Source organism: Mustela erminea, chromosome 1 (genome assembly GCF_009829155.1).
Source record: "Mustela erminea isolate mMusErm1 chromosome 1, mMusErm1.Pri, whole genome shotgun sequence".
NCBI lineage: Eukaryota > Metazoa > Chordata > Mammalia > Carnivora > Mustelidae > Mustela > Mustela erminea.
Window position 1 is genome coordinate 67,192,260 of NC_045614.1, and position 20,361 is coordinate 67,212,620.

Sequence of the window (20,361 nt, forward strand, 5' to 3'; positions counted from 1 at the left end):
AAGCAGGCTCCCTGCTGAGCAGAAAGCCCGATGCAGGACTCGATCCCAGGACCCTGAGATCATGACCTGAGCCAAAGGCAGCGGCTTAACCCACTGAGCCACCCAGGTGCCCCTAGTTGTCTTTTTTAATCTCTTCCCCTTTAAGGCTCACTCACAGCCCTCTTCCCAGTGCCTTTAAAGCATCCAACGTGAAACAAACAATATATAGTCAAAAAATGGACAAACAAATCAATATAGGGTATTTAGAATTTTGTAAGCAGGATAAATTTCAACTAATTAAGGTTTGGCTTACTTCTGCTGTCACTTCACTCTGTGCATTGTCTGCTCCAAACAGATCTTTCTCCAATGCCTCTATGAGCCAGGCACTGGTCAAGGTGCTAGGGATACTGCAATGAACAACATGGACAAGACGACATGCTCCCTTATCACCTACCCACTAAAGCCAAGCTGCTGGGCTGAGCTTCAAGCCCCGCCACCCGGGCCCTGCTCCTCAGAGCCCATTCATCCTGCCCACAGGGAACTCCTGGTGACTGGATGATAAGGGAGCAAGGATGGCCAAAGGGTGGGAGCCTGGTTCCCCAGGAGGTGCAGGAAGCTGGGGTGAAGGTGAGAATCAAGAGACAGGCCCAGAGTGAGACAGGGGTAGGTGGCAATAGCTCGAGCTAAGAAATCCAGCGGGGAAAACATGCCAGTGGGGATCTGGAAGTCTTGTTGGTGGAACTGGAGGTGGGGAGGAATTGGGAGGTTCTATCTCTCATTCAGAGTCTCAGCAACTTGCCTGAGATCAGAAGGGAGCCCCAAACCCAAGGAGGTCTGATCCCAACCTGTGGTCAAGACCTTTCTCTATTTTGGTGTTGGTGAATCCAGGGAGAGCTTTTCTCCTCTTCTCTCCCAGATCTTGTCATCCAGGCTTCAGAAAGACTCCGTGGGGTGAGGCCCAGGAATCCCAGCTCTTGCAGGCCCTAATTAAGACCCTGCTACCTTCTCACCAATGAAGCTGTCTCTTCTCTGGGCTCCCATTTCTCATCTACATCATCCCAGGACGCTGCACCTCCCTGACACCCCTGAAAACCATCTCCTCTCCTGGGTCTCGCTCGCCCCTGGGTTTGCCCCTTCTGAGCAAACCAAGGCCCTGAGCCCTGCCCTGCCTAACCTCCCAGGACCGCCACGGAGCTCAGACAATGCAGAGCAAAGGGAATGCCCGAAAGTGGCCACATGCTGGAACACAAGTGTTGCTGTTAGATGTGCAGCACAGTGGACCACACCAGTAAGAAGGGGATGGAGAGGCCCTGTTCAGCACCTGGTCCCAAAGTCCTGGCATCCCCAATGACATGGGAGGGTTATTTCCCCTCTCTCAAGCTCAGGGCCTTCACATGCGAAGTGGAAACTACAGCAGCTGCTGTGCAGGATCACGGTGAGAAATAAGGAAAATAACGAGTGGGAAGGGCTTTACTGAGCATTTAAACCTGTGGTGGATGGGAGTCACACTTCCTATTTTAGGAACAGGCCTTGTCCCACTTTAGGTGTTGGCAATGGGACAACCACTTGACCAGTAGTAGGTCTGTAATTTACGCACATTCAGGAGGCATATCTTAAGGATAGTGCTGGTTTTACAGACTGGGGACCCATTTCATCCTTGACCCCTAGTGGCTGCAGCACTGTTCACAAAGGCCCACTCACTGGTCACTTGCAATTTGACAATAATCAGACTCCTATAGGCTTGGAGTCGACATAGAGAGAGAGAGAGAATGAGCAAGAGGGAAGAGTAGAGGGACAAAGAGAAGCAGGATCCCCACTGAGCAGGGAGCCCTATGCAGGGCTCAATGCCAGGACCCTGAGATCCTGACCTGAGCCAAAGGCCGATGCCCAACTGACTGAGTCACCCAGGAGTCCCATAAGATAATTCTTATATGTTGAAATGCAAATGAATTCTGCCCAGTGGAGGGATCTTTGTCTCCAATTGTACATGCACTTCAATATTCCTGATCTATAAATGCATCTGTTCTTTTTTTCCTTTGAAATTGATATAACATTTTCCTGGTTCCCTCACTATGCTTAAAATAAAATCTTTAATATGTTTATTTTATATTTGTATGAAAGTCATATTCTTTTTTTAAAATTTATTTTTAAAATTTCTTTTCAGTGTACCAGAATTCATTGTTTATGTACCACACCCAGTGTTCCATGCAGTATGTGTCCTCCATAATATCCACCACCAGGCTGCCCCAACCTCCCATCCCCCACCCCTTCAAAACCCTCAGATTGTTTTTCAGAGTCCATAGTCTCTCATGGTTCGTCTTCCCCTCCAATTTCCCCCAACTCCCTTCTCCTCTCCATCTCCACATGTCCTCCGTGTTATTCCTTATGCTCCACAAATAAGTGAAACCATATGATAACTCTCTCTCTTGACTTATTTTACTCAGCATAATCTCTTCTAGTACTGTCCATGTTGATACAAAATTTGAGTGTTCATCCTTTCTGATGGAGGCATAATACTCCATAGTGTATATGGACCACATTTTCCTTATCCATTCGTCCGTTGAAGGGCATTTGGTTTTTTTCCACAGTTTGGTGACTGTGGCCATTGCTGCTATGAACATTCGGGTACAGATGGCCCTTCTTTTCACTATATCTGTTTCTTTGGGGTAAATACCCAGTAGTGCAATTGCAGGGTCATAGGTAAGCTCTCTTTAAATTTTTTAAAAAATATTTTATTTATTTGACACAGAGAGAGAGATCACAAGTAGGCAGAGAGGCAGGCAGAGAGAGAGTGGGAAGCAGGCTCTCTGCTGAGCCTGATGGGCAGGGCTTGATCCCAGGACCGTGAGATCATGACTTGAGTTGAAGGCAGAGGCTTAACCCACTGAGCCACCTAGGTGCCCCTCTCTTTTTATTTCTTAAGGAATCTCCACACTGTTTTCCAAAGTGGTTTTACCAACTTGCATTCCCACCAACTGTGTAAGAGGGCTCCCCTTTCTCCACATCCTCTCCAACACACATTGTTTTCTGTCTAGTTAATTTTGGCCATTCTAACTGGTGTAAGGTGATATCTCAATGTGGTTTTGATTTGAATCTCCCTGATGGCTAGTGATGATGAACATTTTTTCATGTGTCTGTTAGCCATTTGTATGTCTTCTTTGGAGAAATGTCTGTTCATGTCTTCTGCCCATTTTTTGACATGATTATCTGTTTTGTGTGTGTTGAGTTTGAGGAGTTCTTTATAGATCCTGGATATAAGCCTTTTGTCTATACTGTCATTTGCAAATATCTTCTCCCATTCTGTGGGTTGCCTCTTTGTTTTGTTGACTGTTTCCTTTGCTGTGCAGAAGCCTTTGATCTTGATGAAGTCCCAAAAATTCATTTTCGGGGGCACCTGGGTGGCTCAGTGGGTTAAGCCTCTGCCTTCTGCTCAGGTCATGATCTCAGGGTCCTGGTATCGAGTCCCACATTGGGCTCTCTGCTCGGCAGGGAGCCTGCTTCCTCTTCTCTCTCTCTCTCTGCTTGCCTCTCTGCCTACTTGTGATCTTTCTCTGTCAAATAAATAAAATCTTTGAAAAAAAAAATTATTTTCGCTTTTGTTTCCTTTGCCTTTGGAGACATATCTTGAAAGAAGTTGCTGTGGCCAATATCGAAGAGGTTACTGCCTATGTTCTCCTCTAGGATTCTAATGGATTCCTGCCTCACATTGAGGTCTTTTATCCATTTCCTGTTTATCTCTGTGTATGGTGTAAGAGAGTGGTCGAGTTTCATTCTTCTACATATAGCTGTCCAATTTTCCCAGCACCATTTATTGAAGAGAATCTTCCCCACTGTATATTTTTCTTTTCCCCACTGTATATTTTTTCCCCACTGTATATTTTTTCCTGTTTTGTCAAAGATTATTTGACCAGAGAGTTGAGGGTCAACTGGGCTCTCTACTCTGTTCCACTGTTTTTATGCCAGTACCATGCTGTCTTGGTGATCACAGCTTTGTAATAAAGCTTGAAATCAGGCAACGTGATGCCCCCAGTTTTGTTTTTCTTTTTCAACATTTCCCTAGCAATTTGGGGACTCTTCTGATTCCATATAGATTTTAGGATTGTTTGTCTCAGTTCTTTGAAAAATGCCGGTGGAATTTTGATTGGAATGGCATTGAAAGTATAGATTGCTCTAGGCAGTATAGACATTTTAACAATGTTTATTTTTCTGATCCATGAGCATGAAATGGTCTTCCATTTATCTGTGTCTTCTTTAATTTCTGAAAGTCATATTCTTACTTAAAAAAAAATATATATCCTTTAATAGTAAGGTCCTCCCCAGGGTCTTCAAAGGAGCCCTTGGAAATTGCAAGTGAGAGGCCATAAAGGATGAACTTTACAGGTTTTGTGGTAAATCTTCCAGTGGAATTAAAAATTCAGGTAATGTGTGCAACATGGATGGACCCACTTACATGGGATGGACTGAAGAAGAAAACACTGTATTGAAAGAAAGCCAGGAGCGGTCTATAACCTGGAAAGCAAAAGAATACAGATTTTGGAGAATCAAATAATGGAAAACAGTATAAAATGCCATGGGTTCAAGGAAGAACCTAGAGGTGGCAATTTGCCTTGAAAATTAGGAGACCAAGGCTCCTAACTGATGGGAGTCTCTCCTTAATAGCAATATTAGGACAAGAGTGTGGAAATAGCCATGGCATGGGGACTGAATGGAGGTGGATAAAGTGAGTACAGTGAGCATGGCCTCCTATTTCTAATAAGTTGGCAATGAAAAGAAGGACTGAGATATCCCAATAGATAAAAGTAGACACATGGAGTTCAGTGGGATTTCTCCAGTGACATTTCATATTATCACTGACATTTCAGGTATCTAAGAGAATCTAAAAAGAAGTTTTAAAGAAAGAAAAACAGCTATAATTTACAAGGAGATTATCATCATTTAGTTTCTACATATGATAGATAAATGTGTATAACATTTAAACAATAAATAATGAGCCCAATTTTTGAATATACATGAACACCATACAAAATTAGAATCATACTATATATATACATATATATAGTATGATATATACTTATACTATATATATATGTGTGTGTGTGTGTGTGTGTGTGTGTGTGTATAGTATCAGAATATACTCATTATTTTGTCATACCTGGGAGGACGTTCTCATTTACTGATCTTCCAGATCAGTAGCTTAAAGACTGTATAATATACTATGTTGTGAGTGTTCATAATCAGCTGATTCGTTTTTTTTATTTGGCCTGGCCTTTAGATTATTAACAACTTTTCACTGTTTTGATACTGTTGCCATGACTTTCCTTTACATTAATCTTCTTTTTTAAAGATTTTATTTATTTATTTTATTTGAGAGAGAGAGAGAGAGCACATGAGCCAGCAGGGTGGTAGGAGGTGCAGAGGAAGAAAATACTCAAGCAGACTCCACGCTGAGCATGGGGCTGGATCACACCACCCTGAGATTATGACCTCAGCTGAAACCAGGTGCTCAACGAACTGAGCCAGCCACGTGTCTCTCCTTTAATCTTTTTTTTTTTTTTTAAGATTTTATTTATTTATTTGACAGAGAAAGAGCACAAGCAGGGGAATGGGCAGAAGGAGAGGGAGAAGCAGGCTCCCCACTGAGCAGGACCCTGGGATCACGACCTGAGCCGAAGGCAGATGTTTTACCAACTGAACCACCTAGATGCCTTCCTTACATCAATCTTAATGATTAGTTCTAATTCATTCCAAAAGAAAAACTACCCTGAAGTAGAATTCTTAGGTCAAATAGTACATGTTTCTGGCCTTTAATACATATTCTCAAATTTCCCTATAAATAGGGTGACCCAGGCCTCTCACAAGTGTATGAGTGGCTGTTTGCTTCTATCTCCCTTATCAATGAGAATTTTCATATTTTAAGAATATTTGCCAACTTGTTTGGCAGATGTGGCATTATTTTAGTATGTATGATGGAATATTTACCATAAGTTTTCTTTCACTCTTCCTATAAGCTAAGATTTCCTTGAGCTTTCCAATTTTGCTAACCATGTTCTTATTTGGAAACTGGTTTTGTATTAGGGAAAATGGTGGTTGTTGTAGATTTACACAAGAACAGAATTCAGGGAATTATTGAGATAAAACCAGACTGAACTGGATCAAGAGAGAATGGCAGGCGAGGACCACAAGCCAGACAGCTCTTCTGAAGAAATTTGCTCTAAAGGAAAGCAGAGAAACTGGCTGTAGTGGAAGTGGAACATGGAGTCAAGGAGAAGTTTTTTATATATATGGGAGTGACCTAGCAGAGAAGAGAGATTGAGCAGTTGTTGACCTTAGTAAGAGCAGAGGAGGGCCATGCATTTTAATAGGACATGATGCAGTACAAGCAGGTTGGAAAAATGGGAAGTGAGGAGGCTCTTCTAATTTCTCCATGAATCAAGAAATGGTCAAAACTGAAATGGGAGAAACGTTGGAATTCTGATGTATTCTCTGAAATACCATTTCCTACTTCGGAAATGGTATTTCAGAGAATGGAGGAGTAAGCTAATGGGAGAAATCTAGTAAGACTGCTAGATAAGGGCAAGGTCCCATATAAGATTCATGATTAGAAACCAGATGTGAGATCAGTCTACACACATCTATTTTTTTTTCTTCACCACATTAAGCTGCTCAGATTTGGGTGACAAGTAAGTAGAGTTAAATTGACTAGGGTTGGGGGTTCTCCAAGGTAAGAGGATCTAGAAACAGAGCAGAAAGGGAATTGATGATGACTGAAGTGAACTGGTATAGTGATGGGACCACAGCATCGTAACTAGGTGAAGGGAGGCAAAGAAACAAGATGGGTTATAGGCAGCAAGAGTGGTGAACCACTCTCTCTTCCAGCCATCCAAGATCCCAAAAGCAAAGGCAAAGAGGAAGAAGCTGGCCCCAGTCCCTGATGCTATAAGAAGCTGGAGGCCAAGAATGTGGTCAATACCCTGTTTGAGAAAAAGACCAATAATCTTAGCATTGGACAGGACATCCAGACAAAAGGGACTTCAACCACTTTGTCAAATGTCCCCATGACATCTGGTTGTAATGGCAAAGAGCTAGTCTCTATAAAATGTCCAAAAGTGTCTCCCGTGATTAACCACTTCCCCCAGGCCTTGGACCACCAAACAGCTATTCAACTGCTTGAGCTGGCCCAAATACAGTCCGGAGAAAAGCAGGAGAAAAAGCAGAAATTGTTGGTCTGGGTTGAAAAGAAAGCTGCCAGCAAAGGGGATGTCCCAGCAAAGGGGATGTCCCAACTAAGAGGTCCCCTGTCTTTTGAGCTTGGGTTAATATTGTCACAACCTTAGTGGAAAACAAGAAGGCTCAGCTGGTAAAGATTGCACATGATGTGGATCCCATTGAGGTGGGGCTGTTGTCCTATCTGTTCTGTGTCATGAGATAGAGGTTCCCTACCACACTGTCAAGGAGGAAACCAGGCTAGGGTATCCGATCCACAGGAAGATCTGCGCCACTGTTGCCTTCACACAGTTAACTTGGAAGACAAAGGAGCTTTGACTAAGCTGGTGAAAGCAATCAGGACCAATTCCAGTGACAGATATGGTGAGATCTTCTGTGTCTGGGGAGGCAACACCTTGGGTCCAAAGTTGGTGGTTCACATTGCCACGCTGGAGAATGCAAAGGCTAAAGAACTGGCCACCAAACTGGGCTAAGTGGATGCTGTTGAGTTTTCTGTACATAAAAGTAATAAAAAGCTCTCTTTCCAAAAAAAAAAAAAAAAAGAGTGGTGAACCAATAAGTTGGAGACCGCAAAGGGGTCAGGGCATTACTGGAGAAGAGCTAAGAGCTATTAAGACAAGTGGTAGGAAAATAGAAAGTGGTTTCTGGAGGTAGGATGCTTGAAATGGACATAAAAGAGATGGCAAAGTAGACATCTACCCAGTGAGATGCAGAAAGGACTGCTGACAATGAAGTTAAGGAACTGGGTCCAAGGTACTGACGTGAACATCAGTGATCATGGCTGAAAAGCATGATGGAGAGTAATGTAATGAAGGAGCAAGACTGTAAGCCAGGTGAAGAATCTTCAGTGAATGAAGGGATTGGCAGATTGTCGGTAGATATGACTGTGATGTAGTGGTGGCAGAGTCTGAGGGCCTGCATTTCAGAGGAGATGGGCATTTGAGGGAGGAGGACAGAGACATGACTGAGAAGGGGAAATGAGCTGCAAGGAGATCATCATTTTCTCCACCAAATCCTTTAGAACCAGGGAATGTTTGAGAAAGAACAGCCACTCTTGAGAAGATTAAAGTCTGGTCCTTAGGGGACAGAGAGATTTTAGTATTTAGTATGTTGAAAATGAAGGAGACACTGAGACAAATTGTAGAGGATATAGGAGTGGAGTGGGGGGTGCTCCTAATGAAAGTCATGATGTCAAGGGTGGACAGTGAAAGGGTTTGGGAATGTTGGGCTTCCAAAGTTCAGCTGCCTTCTTCTTTTTTTTTTAATATTTTTATTTATTTATTTGAGAGACAGTGAGAGAGAACATGAGAGGCGAGAAGGTCAGAGGGAGAAGCAGACTCCCCATGGAGCTGGGAGCCTGATGCGGGACTCGATCCCGGGACTCCGGGACCATGACCTGAGCCAAAGGCGGTTGCTTAACCAACTGAGCCACCCAGGTGCCCCAGTTCAGCTGCCTTCTAAAAGCCAGTTGTCCCCCATGAGATGTCTAGCCCAGTCCTCTCATTTCAGAGACAAAAATACTCACAATCCTGAAAGGAAACTACTGCAGAACTTGCTCCCTTTTCAGTCCTAGGTCCTGAATCTGGGATAAAGTCAGAAGGGTCTTCTTGTTCAGCACTCCTTGGAGGAGGGTCCTCCTTCCCATTCCTCCTGGTATGGAGACCTCACTCTGCCCCAAGCCATTTTCTTCATGCTACAGAACACTTCCTGGGGCTTCCATCAGCTCTGTCCACTTCTGCCAATGCCTGCTTGAGCTGCCCCAAATCTGGAAGTGCCTGTTCCCAAAAAGCCTTTAGGTAATAGAAGGTGCCCTCAATCCCCCTCCCACTCCTCAGCTCCTGAACTTCCTGCATTCAGGTTAGGGAAGTGATAAGACCTTTTGTCAGGTTTATCTGTCTGACAGTCCAGCCACTCTAATGAAGTGTTGTCCATCTTCCTCCCTTCTACTGATGAGACAGCTGATCACAGAGAGGCCCATTCTCTTCCCTGAGGTCACTCAGGACGGAGGCTGTGAAACCTGGCTGTGAATGAAGCTCGGCCCCTGACCCCAAAGCCCTTGCAAGTCGTTTCTCTGCATTTCTGCCCCCATTTCCTGGCTGTGTGACAAACTCTCAAGGTAGGGCAATCTCCGCGCAGGATGACTACAGGTCAGATCCTCCCAGGCTGGTGGAAGCTTAGGGAGAAAGTGGCGTTGGTCTTTTTTTTTTTTTTTTTTTTTTAAGATTTTATTTATTTATTTGACAGGCAGAGATCACAAGAGGCAGGTAGAGAGAGAGAGAGAGAGGGGAGGAAGCAGGCTCCCTGCTGAGCAGAGAGCCCGATGCGGGACTCGATCCCAGGACCCTGAGATCATGACCTGAGCCAAAGGCAGCAGCTTAACCCACTGAGCCACCCAGGCACCCTGAATTGGTCTTTGAATGAAGAACTGAAGTCAACTGGGAAGGAATGCAAGAGGGTATCTATGGCAGAAGGAACAGCGTTAATCAGGCTGGCTCTTATGTAGTTCTCAGCCTCCTATTATTTATTCACAGCGCTGAGGCCAGACAGAGCACAAGGGTGAGAGCCGTAGATGTTCCCGTGGCTCTCGCCCGCGAACCCCTAAGACTTGCCTTCTTTTCTTGGCCTTCACTGGCCACAAGGCTGGCACTCCTAGACACGTCACCCCAACGTCGCTCCTGCAGTTGTCGAAGGACGTGCCCCTGGAGGCGCTACTTGGAGCTCATCTGGCTCTGACTGGCTGTGAAACTCGCGCCTTCAGGCCAGCCACTCAGAGGCGGCCATCAGTCCTCCCTTGCCTCTGATTGGCTGTGCTAAGCACATGCTCAGATGCGCCCCCAGTTGCGACCAGAGAGCTGAGGCAACCGTTAACTGCCCACTGCCGCCGTGTTCCTTTTCAGGCTCGTTGGGTACTGACAGGTAACTGGGCTGGGGAGCGGCGGGCAACCAGTTTCTGGGATGTGGGGAAGGGGAGGCCGTGGGCCCAGGCAGCAGCACTCACCTGCCTTGGAGCCCTGGAAGGCGGGAGAGCAGTCCTGCTGAGGGTCAACTGTCTTGTGATCTGAACTCATTCCCCCTCATCATCAAATCTGCCTCAGGGCATAGGAATCCCCTGGCTGGGGACCCTGTGCCCTTTCCCCCTCAGTGACTCAGTAGCTAGGGGTGGACTGAGGGGTGTGGGCAGAGCTGTTGGAGCCCAGATCTTACCGGACTTCTGAGGTTTATAGAGGGCTGGGGAGGATTAAGATCGGTAATCAGCCATTGATCCCCTTTGCAGTAATTGGATTTGCCCTTTGAGGAACATTTGGCCTCCCTTTTTTTTTTTTCCTTTTTTTTTTTTTTTTTTTAAGGTTTATTGGTCAGAGTGAAAGAATGACAGATCATAAGTGGGGGAGTGGCAGGCAGAGGGAAAAGCAGGCTCCCGGCTGACGCTGGGTTGCATACCGGGATCCTGGGATCATGACCTGAGCTCACTTAACCGACTGAGCCATCCAGGAGTCCCATTTTGGTCTCTTCTTGACTTCACATGATGCATTTGTTAATAATTAGAAAGTAATGCATATTTGGCTCTAAAGAGCTTGAGAAAAGTTGTGTGTTAGCCTATATAAGGTCCCTTGAGTGCAAAGAAAAAATTGGCTGGTGTCTACTATCCTTAACTGAGTGGAAGGAAGATTGGCTAGGATTAACCTCCAGGAAGGAGCTGTAGCAGCGTTCTTGGAAGAAAAGGAAGAATGACTTTTGAGGTAGAAGAAAACCATCAGAGACTCAAAAGATACCAAGGAAATGGGAGTTGTACCTCATAGAATGTTTCTAAGGGCCACATGACATAACACCTGACAACCACTAACCTGGTGTTAGTCTTTGTAATTTTGTCATTTCGAGCATGTTATAAAAATGGAATCTTATAGTTTGTAATCTTTTGAGACCCACATTTTTCTTTTTCTTTTTTCTTAAGATTTTATTTGTCAGAGAGAGAGAAAGCACAAGCATGGGGAGAAATAGACAGAGGAAGAAGCAGGCTCCCCGCTGAGCAGGGAGTCTGATGTGGGGCTTGAACCAAGGACCCTGGGATCATGACCTGAGCCAAAGGCACTTAAAAAGACCAAAAAAAAAAAAAAAAAAGAGAGAGAGAGAGAGACAAAGACACTTAACCAACTGAGCCACCCAGGCATCCCTAGACCTTCATTTTTCATTTGGCTTAATTACTTTGCAGTCTGGTCAAATTTTTGCATATATCGATACTTGTTTTCAGGAGAGGTTGGGGTCCTGAAGTGATATGGGCTGACTCTTCTTAGCCAGATCTGAGGGGAAGAAAAGATAGCTCAGAGCTCAGGCACTCTGGGTATTAAACTAGACTCCCATCACTTACCAGCTTTATGCTGTTGGCATGGCTGCTAATCTGTGCCTATCTCAGGCTCCCTATCAGCATATGAAAGATGGTGAAACAAACTACCTCAGAAACAGTAGATATATGCTCAGTAAAGTGTTTATCATGAAGTAAACAGTAGTTCATCTGGTAGGAGTCTGTTTTTATCCATGTTATTCATCTCAATGTGAGAATGATTACCTCTCAATTACCATTATTATGCTCTGCCACAATAAACTTTTTACGATCTTCGAACAAGATGTCTGTCCTGGAGGGCACCTGGGAGGTTCTGTCCGCTAAGTATCTGCCTTCAGCTCAGACTGTGATGTCCACATCCAGCTCCCTGCTCATCCAGGAGTCTGTTTTTCCTTCTCCCTCTGCCCCTCCCCCTGCTTGTGCTCTCTCTGTCTTTCTCTCTCTCAAATGAATAAATTCTTAAAAAAAAAGTGATGTCTGTCCTTTCTCCACTCCTTCCCTCTGGCCCCATGGTTTTCTTTACCTTGGGAAATAGTCTTTAGCTTATACATTCTTTATCTGGCCAATATAGCTCCCAAATACCCACTTTCTCAGAAAACATTGTTAACAGCTACTTTTCAACTGTAGAACAAAATTCTATCCAACTCTTTTCCAAATATTATACTATCCTATCTTTATCTTCCCCACTGATCTATGGTCTTTTATCCTGAGATAATAATTCATCTTTGAATCCCCATTGTCCAGCACACTGCCAATCATGTAAGAGATGCTCAGTATAAGCTGTTGAATCAGTGAATGAAAATTCTTATGTAGGAGAATTGGTCACACCTTGAATTTCTAGGAAAAGATTTATATTTGAAAGTATATGTGCATTTTAAATTGGTAAATTGCCCTGTAGCAGTATCATAATTTCTTTGTGGCTCTGTGATACTCAATCAAGTCATTATAGTTTAATTATATAGTATGATCACTTTGTAGAGCTTTATGGTGTGTTTTGTTCCATTACATATGTAAGCATTTTCATTTATTACTATATAATCTTCAGAAACATAATTTCTTTAAAAAGATTTATTTTAAGTATCCTTTTACACCCAACATGGGGCTCAAACTTACAACCCTGAGATCAAGAGTTGCATGCTCTATCAACAGAACCAGCCAGGTGCCTTAGAAATATAATTTTGATAACTTAATACAGTTGTTGTTCCTCAGTTTAAGTGTTTCACTATTGTTGGGATTTCATTTGTTTTCTCTGTTTTGGCATTCTATATTCATCTGTACATAAGGTCGTTTCTGTCTTTGGATTGTTTTCTTTTCCTTTCTTTCTTTTTTTTTTTTTTTAAGAATTTTTATTTATTAGAGAAACAGAACATGCGTGAGAGAGAGCATGAGAGGGTCCAGGGAGGGGCAAGGGAGAGAAAGAGGGAGAAGCAGGTTTCCCACTGAGCAGGAAGCCGGATGTGGGACTCAATCCCAGTACCCTGGGATTATGACCTGAGCTGAACTGAAGACAGATGCTTAACTGACTGAGCCACCCACGTGCTCTTTTTTTTTTTTTTTTTGGTAAAAAATTTATTTTAGAGAGTGTGTGACCTGAGCGGGTGGGGGCGGAGATGGGTAGAGGGAGAGGAGAGAGAGCATCCTCAAGCAAACTCCTTGCTGACTTGGAGCCAATCACAGGGCTCAGTCTTCTGAGCCAGAGATCATGACTTGAGCCAAAATCAAGAGTCGAATACTTAACCATCTGAGCCACCCAGGAGCCCCTGGATTGTTTTGAAAGAAAGATAACCAGAAATGGGATTACAGGATCATTTTAGGACATTTGATACATAGCATTAGAATGATTTTATTACCATTTAAACTATGGTGAATATGATAGGCTAAAATGGTATTTCAGATAACTTTTTACATTTTCCATTCGCTGTAATATTGAAATTATTCTGTCATGATTTATTACTAATTGCATTTCCTTTTCTGTGAGTTACCTTTTTTCATTTTGCCCAATATTGAAGTTTTAGTGTTTTTCTTATACCTTTATATATAAACCACTTATATTGTAAAGATATGCTCTCAACATACAGTTTTGAGATTCTGTATGTATGATGTTGTTCAATGTGCTGAATGTATAGTATTTAACAATCAGGCAAGATTTTTGCACTCATTTAGCTAATATTTAAAAGTATGAGAAAATAACACTTGATCTTAGCCAAAAGGCCGAGAAGAGATAAAAGTATGAAAAAATAAGTAAGAAAATAGAATATTTAATATTTTAAATATCAAAAAATGTGAAGAAAAAGAAAAGCAGAGTGAAGATTGAGAGAGCGTATAAGGGGGTTTAAATTTTCATTTGGATAACAATGGGAAAGTAATTTTTTGGTAAAAACTTGAAGGAAATGAGACAGTTTACATACCTGAAATACAAGTGTTTGAAGCAGGAAACACCAAATGTGAAAGACCTGAAGCAGCAATGTGCTTGGCATCTTTGAAGTAAAGGTAGACTGGAGAGAAAGGGGAGATAGTGGGAAATGAAGTTAGAATATTAAGGACAGGGGCACCTGGTTGGCTCAGTGGGTTAAGCCGCTGCCTTCGGCTCAGGTCATGATCTCAGGGAGATCTCAGCTCTGCTCAGCAGGGAGCCTGCTTCCCCCTCTCTCTCTGCCTCCCTCTCTGTCTACTTGTGATCTCTCTCTGTCAAATAAATAATTAAAAAAATCTTTTTTTTAAAAAAAGAATAAAATAGAATATTAAGGACAGATCATGTCATAATAGGGGTGCTGACTTTTGTGTATATTTAATAGTTTCATTTAGATATAATTCACATACTACTAAATTCAGCTTTTAAAAATGTACAATTCTGTGGCTTCTTGTATTTTCAAAGAGTTGTGCAACGATTATCACAATTTTATTTTTTAGTTTCAGGAGTAGAATTTAGTGATTCAACACTTACATACAGCACCCAGTGCTCCTCACTGCAAATGCCCTCTTTAATACCCGTTACCCATTTAACCCATCCCTTCACTCACCTCCCCCAATTATTACAATTTTAGAAAGATTTTCATCACCTCCCAAAGAAACCTCATACCCATTAGCAGTCACTCACTATTCTCTCACTCTTTTCTGCCCCAACCCTATATAACCATCTTTCTGCCTTTATATAGATTTGCCTCTTCTGGACGTATATAAATGGAATAATACCTGTTTTTTTGTGATTGACTTTTTTTTTTTTCACTTGTCATAATGTTTTAAAGGCTCATCCATGATGTGACATGTAGTAGTATTTTATTCCTATTTATAGTTGACTATTATTCCATGGTATGGATATACTACATTTTAATCTACTCATTACTTCAGGGGCATTTAGATTGTTTACTCCATTTTGGCTACCATGAATAATGTTTCTATGAACCTTCGCATGCAAGTTTTTATGTGGGTATGTGTTTTTAATTCTCTTGGGTGTATACCTAGGTGTGGAATTGCTGGGTCATATGGTAACCCTTTTGTTCACTTATGTTTTAATGTATATAATATTTAAAATTTTATTTATTTGACAGAGAGACAGTGAGAGAGAGAACACAAGCAGGGGGAGTGGGAGAGGGAGAAGCAGGCTTCCCACTGAGCAGGGAGCCTGATGCGGGGCTCAATCTCAGGACCCTGGGATCATGACCTGAGCCGAAGGCAGACACTTAATGACTGAGCCACCCAGATGCCCCTGGTAATTCTTTTTAATTGGGGAATTGCCTGTTTTCCAAAGTGGCTGCACCATTTTTCATTCCCACTAATAATATATGAGGGTTCCAATTTTGTCAGTCCTTGCCAACACTTCTTACTATTTGTTTTTTTGTTTATAATCATCCTTGAGGATGTGAAGTTGTAAATCATTGGAGTTTTGATTTACAGTTCCCTAATGGCTAATGATGTTGAATATCTTTTCATGTCAATTAGCTGTTTGTATCTCTTCTTTGGAGAAATGTGTATTAGCTCCTTTCTCTATACTATATTTGGTTATTTGTCTTCTTACTGAGTCATAAACATTTTTATATTTTCTGGATACAAGTCCCATATCAAGATATATGAATTACAAATATTTTTCCCCATTCTGTGGCTTCTCTTTTTACTTTTGTGGTAATATCCTTAAAAAAAAAAAAAAAAAGTAAGTAATCTCTACACCCAGTGTGGGACCCGAACTCATGATACCAAAAATAAGAGTCGCATGCTTCTCCAATTGAGCCAGCCAGGTGTCTCTCACTATATACTTTTTAGAGAAAGAAAAGTTAAAATTATTTAACTTAGTTGTATTACAAAAATATCGGACACCTTGAAAGAATGTTGGAGCCCATTAGGGATCCTAGAACCACATTTTGGGAACCACTCTACTATACATACACACATAGAAATTTTTGACCCAACTCAATATCAGTATTTAGTTTTCATATATGACATTGAGTTTATTTTATTTATTTAGCTAGTTTCAGAAGTAGAATTAGTGATTCATCAGTTGTATATATCACCCAGTGCTCATTACAACAAGTGCCCTCATTAATTTTGAGAGAGAGAGAGAATACTTGCGTGCACACACAAGCAGTGGTGGGTGTGGCAGAGGGAAAGAGAGAGAATCTTAAGCAGGATCCACACCCAACACAGAGCCAGACACGGGGCTCAGTCTTCATGACCCTGAGATGGTGACCTGAACTGAAATCAAGAGTCGGATGCTTAACTGACTAAGCCCACTGTGTGTCCCAACTTTAAGTTTATTTTAATTCTGAACTCTGTGATAACAAGGCAATACATGCTTTTAATCAATCAGGCTATGGCTCTTAAAATAACTGCCAAAATGTAGTATTACATTTTAGCTTGGGGGCAAGAACAGTAATGTAAGATCTGCCTTATGATGTAACAACTGGGGTAATATCTTTTTTTTTTTTTTAAGATTTTATTTATTTATTTGACAGAGATCACAGGTAGGCAGATAGGCAGAGAGAGTTGCGGAAGCAGGCTCCCCACTAAGCAGAAAGCCGGACTCAGGGCCTGATCCCAGGACCCTGGGATCATGACCTGAGCCGAAGGCAGAGGCTTTAACCCACTGAGTCACCCAGGCGCCCCAACTGGGGTAATATCTTTATCATGAAACTAATTATGTGAATTTTTCTAGGTTTAGGTTAAAGTAAGATTTTCTCCCCAGATAGTCCAAGTTCCTTATAATAAACCGACTGCTAAACCATAAGGTGCATGGCAAAGATATTGTTGGTGATCATCTTGATATTGTTGGTGATCCTATGTAAGAATTCTGAAACTTGGCTCTCAATTTCATGAGAAGGAATATATTTTCATATATAAATTTTCCATGCATCTAAGAATGATGATATTCTTTGGATCCTTCAAATTCATTTTGAACTTCTGAATTGAAATGTTAGATAGAAAATAAGATTGAACTAAAAACTACTTACATTACTTCATAGCACACAACCCATGAGACGTCCTAGTATGCAGATGAGGATGTGACAGTGAGTTTGGAGTGAATAGTTCTGGAGGCAATAGAAGCGCCAGACAGAAACTCTCAGAGAAGCTGAAAGAAGCTAAAGCATTTTAAAACCTATCAAATGGGTGAGTTTTAATAGTATAATTCTAACATGGTTATTCCCTTATTTGCAAAACTTAGTTGATTAGCAGATTTGCCCATGAATAGATGTTACACTCAAAGTGGAAAATGCATTTCTTTGTTTCATGATTCTATTTTTAAATTTTTTTTTTTTAAAGATTTTATTTATTTATTTGACAGAGAGAGATCATAAGTAGACAGAGAGGCAGGCAGAGAGAGAGGAAGGGAAGCAGGCCCCCTGCCAAGCAGAGAGCCCGATGCGGGACTCGATCCCAGGACCCTGAGATCATGACCTGAGCCGAAGGCAGCGGCTTAACCCACTGAGCCACCCAGGCGCCCTATTTTTAAATTTTTTTTAAGAGAAAGCGAGAGAGGCGGGTGAGGGGCCAAGGGAGAGGGAGAGAGAAAATCCCAAACAGGCTCCACGCCCAGTGCTGAGCCTGATGCAGGGCTTGATCTCACAACCCTGGGATTGTGACCTGAGCCAAAATCAAGAGTTGGACACTTAACTGACTCAGCCACCCAGGCACCCCTGTTTCATGATTCTAAAATCAGTTTTGTGTGTTAAAATATGCTTAATGTAGCTTGAGCGACACTTTTGACCAAATCAGTTCTACTTCTCAATTATATGCAGGAGTGATCCTTTTCCAGCACTCAGTAACTGATTACAGCACCTCTTCATTTTCTCCTTAAATAAACCGAGATATTCAAATTCATCTTAGAACTGCTAACATCGTATGTTTGTCTCATAAAGTAAAATGAGCCCAGTTTCAAAAAACTTAAAAGGGAGCAGGGTTTTACGAGCAAGACTACTGTTGTACCATGGATAACTCTTATTACACTTGCTTATTATAGTTCAGCCATTGTGTAGGTGAAGATTGCTCATGTAATAATTTTTGTACCCAAAAGTATATGTATATAGGCACACACACACATATGCTAACACACACATGTACACACTTTTGCTTGATAATATCTTCACTATCCTTTTTTGTTATTACATGAAGTTTAAATATTTTCAGAAAAGGGCAAATGTTAATATTTTATTTTTAAAATAAGATTTTATTTATTTATTTGACAGAGAGAGACAGTGAGAGAAGAAACACAGTGGGGGGTGGTGCGTGGGAGAGGGAGAAGCAGGCTTCCCACTGAACAGGGAGCCAGATGCGAGGCTCAATCCCAGGACCCTGAGATCATGACCTGAGGCAAAGGCAGATGCTTAACGACTGAGCCACCCAGGCACCCCAAAAGTTAATATTTACTACATAACTTCTTTTTTTTTTAACATTTTTTAAAAAGATTTTTTATTATTTATTTGACAGAGATCACAAATAGGCAGAGAGGCAGGCAGAGAGAGAGGGAGAGGAGGAAGCAGGCTCCCTGCTGAGCAGAGAGTCCGATGCGGGACTCGATCCCAGGACCCTGAGATCATGACCTGAGCGGAAGGCAGCGGCTTAACCCACTGAGCCACCCAGGCACCCCCATAACTTCTTTTTGAAGATTTTTTAATTTTAAAATAATCTCTATACCCAATGTGGAGCTTGAATTTACAACCCCAAGATTAAGAGTCATGTACTCTACCAACCGATCCAGCCAGGTACCCCTCTACATTTTGTTTTAAAGTACGTTTGATAACATACGAGAAATGCTTTTTGATTAAAAATGTATTTTGTTTTATATTAGATATTACTTCTTATCGTGGAATGTTCTCAACTATTATGGCACGAGAGAACCACGGTGCCCATGTGGGTGTAAGGTAAATGCTCAGCCATCCCAATTCCATCTCCCTCTCCACATTGAATTCTGGCTCTCAGGGAGGTTTAGTACATCCAGCCCTGAGCCCTGTGTGGCTAACATGTGAGCATATTCTGGGACTGAGTGCTGATGTGGGAGTGTCAGGAAAGTGGCAGGCTGGAGGAGGTTGGGGGAGGGTGAGGAAAGGGGTATCTGTTCCTCAGGGATGGGAGAGACAGTGTTTGACAGCTGGGGGCAGTGAGGAGGAGGGAGTAACTCTAAAGGAATACAGCTTCGGGTTTCTCCCACTGCTTCCCAATAGTGTCCTTTTCCTTTTTTGCAAGCCTGGGTTTTGCATGGTGAGGCCCCATTATTTGGGTCATTATGGTGCCATTATTTTCTGACATTTGTTTTTGTTTTTCCTTTTCCCCTAGACCAAAAAAATATGGCAGTGACAGAGCATGGTGCCCCTCAGCAGCCTGTTTTCCGGTCTCCACAGCCACCTGCTGCCTCCCCAGGTCCCACTTAAGGATTCTCAGGGCTACAGGAGTAAAATTTGTTTTTTCCAACTTCCTTCCTCATGTTGACTCCACATGTCTCCTTGAGGGCCGTGGTAACTCACTCTCTGTAGTAGTAATTCCTGTGATACTCTTTACTCCTCTCTCATATATAAAATGGCAGTATAAAAATGGCTTGTACTGAGTGTACTGCCATTTCCCAACTTATTTGCATGCTGAGATAAAAACATACTCTTTAAATATACAGATCTGAATTTGTGTGTTTTCTGCCTCCAACTGTGTATAACAAGGAAGGGATAGAACCTTGGGTTAAGGAGAGAAGAAGCTGGGGTACCTGGGTGGCTCAGTGACCTCTGCCTTCAGCTCAGGTCATGATCTCAGGGTCCTGGAATCGAGCCCCGCATGGGGCTCACTGCTAAGCAGGGAGCCTGCTTCTCCCCTTCTCTCTCTGCCTGCCTCCCTGTCTACTTGTGATCTCTCTCTCTGTCAAACAAAATCTTTTTTTTTTCAATCTGCTTAAAAAAAAAAAAAAGGAGAGAAGAAGCTCAGCCAGGGCTGACGGACCTAAAGGTAGAAAGTCAGGGTTGAAGGGAATTGGTTGCTACAGATGGGATTGGGTGGATTGTGTGTGTGTGTGTGTGTGTGTGTGTGTGTGTGTGTATGTGTGTGTGTGTTGGGTGGTAGTCCCAGGGAAGGAGAATGGGAGTGTGCAGAGTATGCGCTGTGCAGAATTGTAATCCTGGGGTGATAAAACATGTTAGTATCTAGCTGTATGGAAAGGACCATTCTTCTTTGGTCTCTAGTTGCTGTTCCATGGAAATTCTGCTGCTCATCAATAGTCTCCCATTGTTTTCTTTTTTTTTTTTTTAAGATTTTATTTATTTATTTGACAGAGAGAGATGACAAGCAGGCAGAGAGGCAGGCAGAGAGAGAGGAGGAAGCAGGCTCCCTGCTGAGCAGAGAGCCCAATGTGG

The 20,361-nt window shown here is 42.4% G+C and overlaps 1 long non-coding RNA gene and 1 pseudogene across 1 annotated transcript; both read left to right on the forward strand.

Annotated features, from left to right (window-relative positions):
• Positions 1–6,344: 6,344 nt before the first annotated feature.
• Positions 6,345–7,739, forward strand: LOC116589542 (annotated as a pseudogene).
• Positions 7,740–10,043: 2,304 nt separating this feature from the next.
• On the forward strand, positions 10,044–19,629 carry LOC116600733. Its single transcript, XR_004289784.1, has 4 exons — positions 10,044–10,119; positions 16,996–17,140; positions 18,819–18,891; positions 19,304–19,629. It is a non-coding gene; the product is annotated as an uncharacterized LOC116600733 (long non-coding RNA).
• The last annotated feature ends 732 nt before the right edge of the window (positions 19,630–20,361 follow it).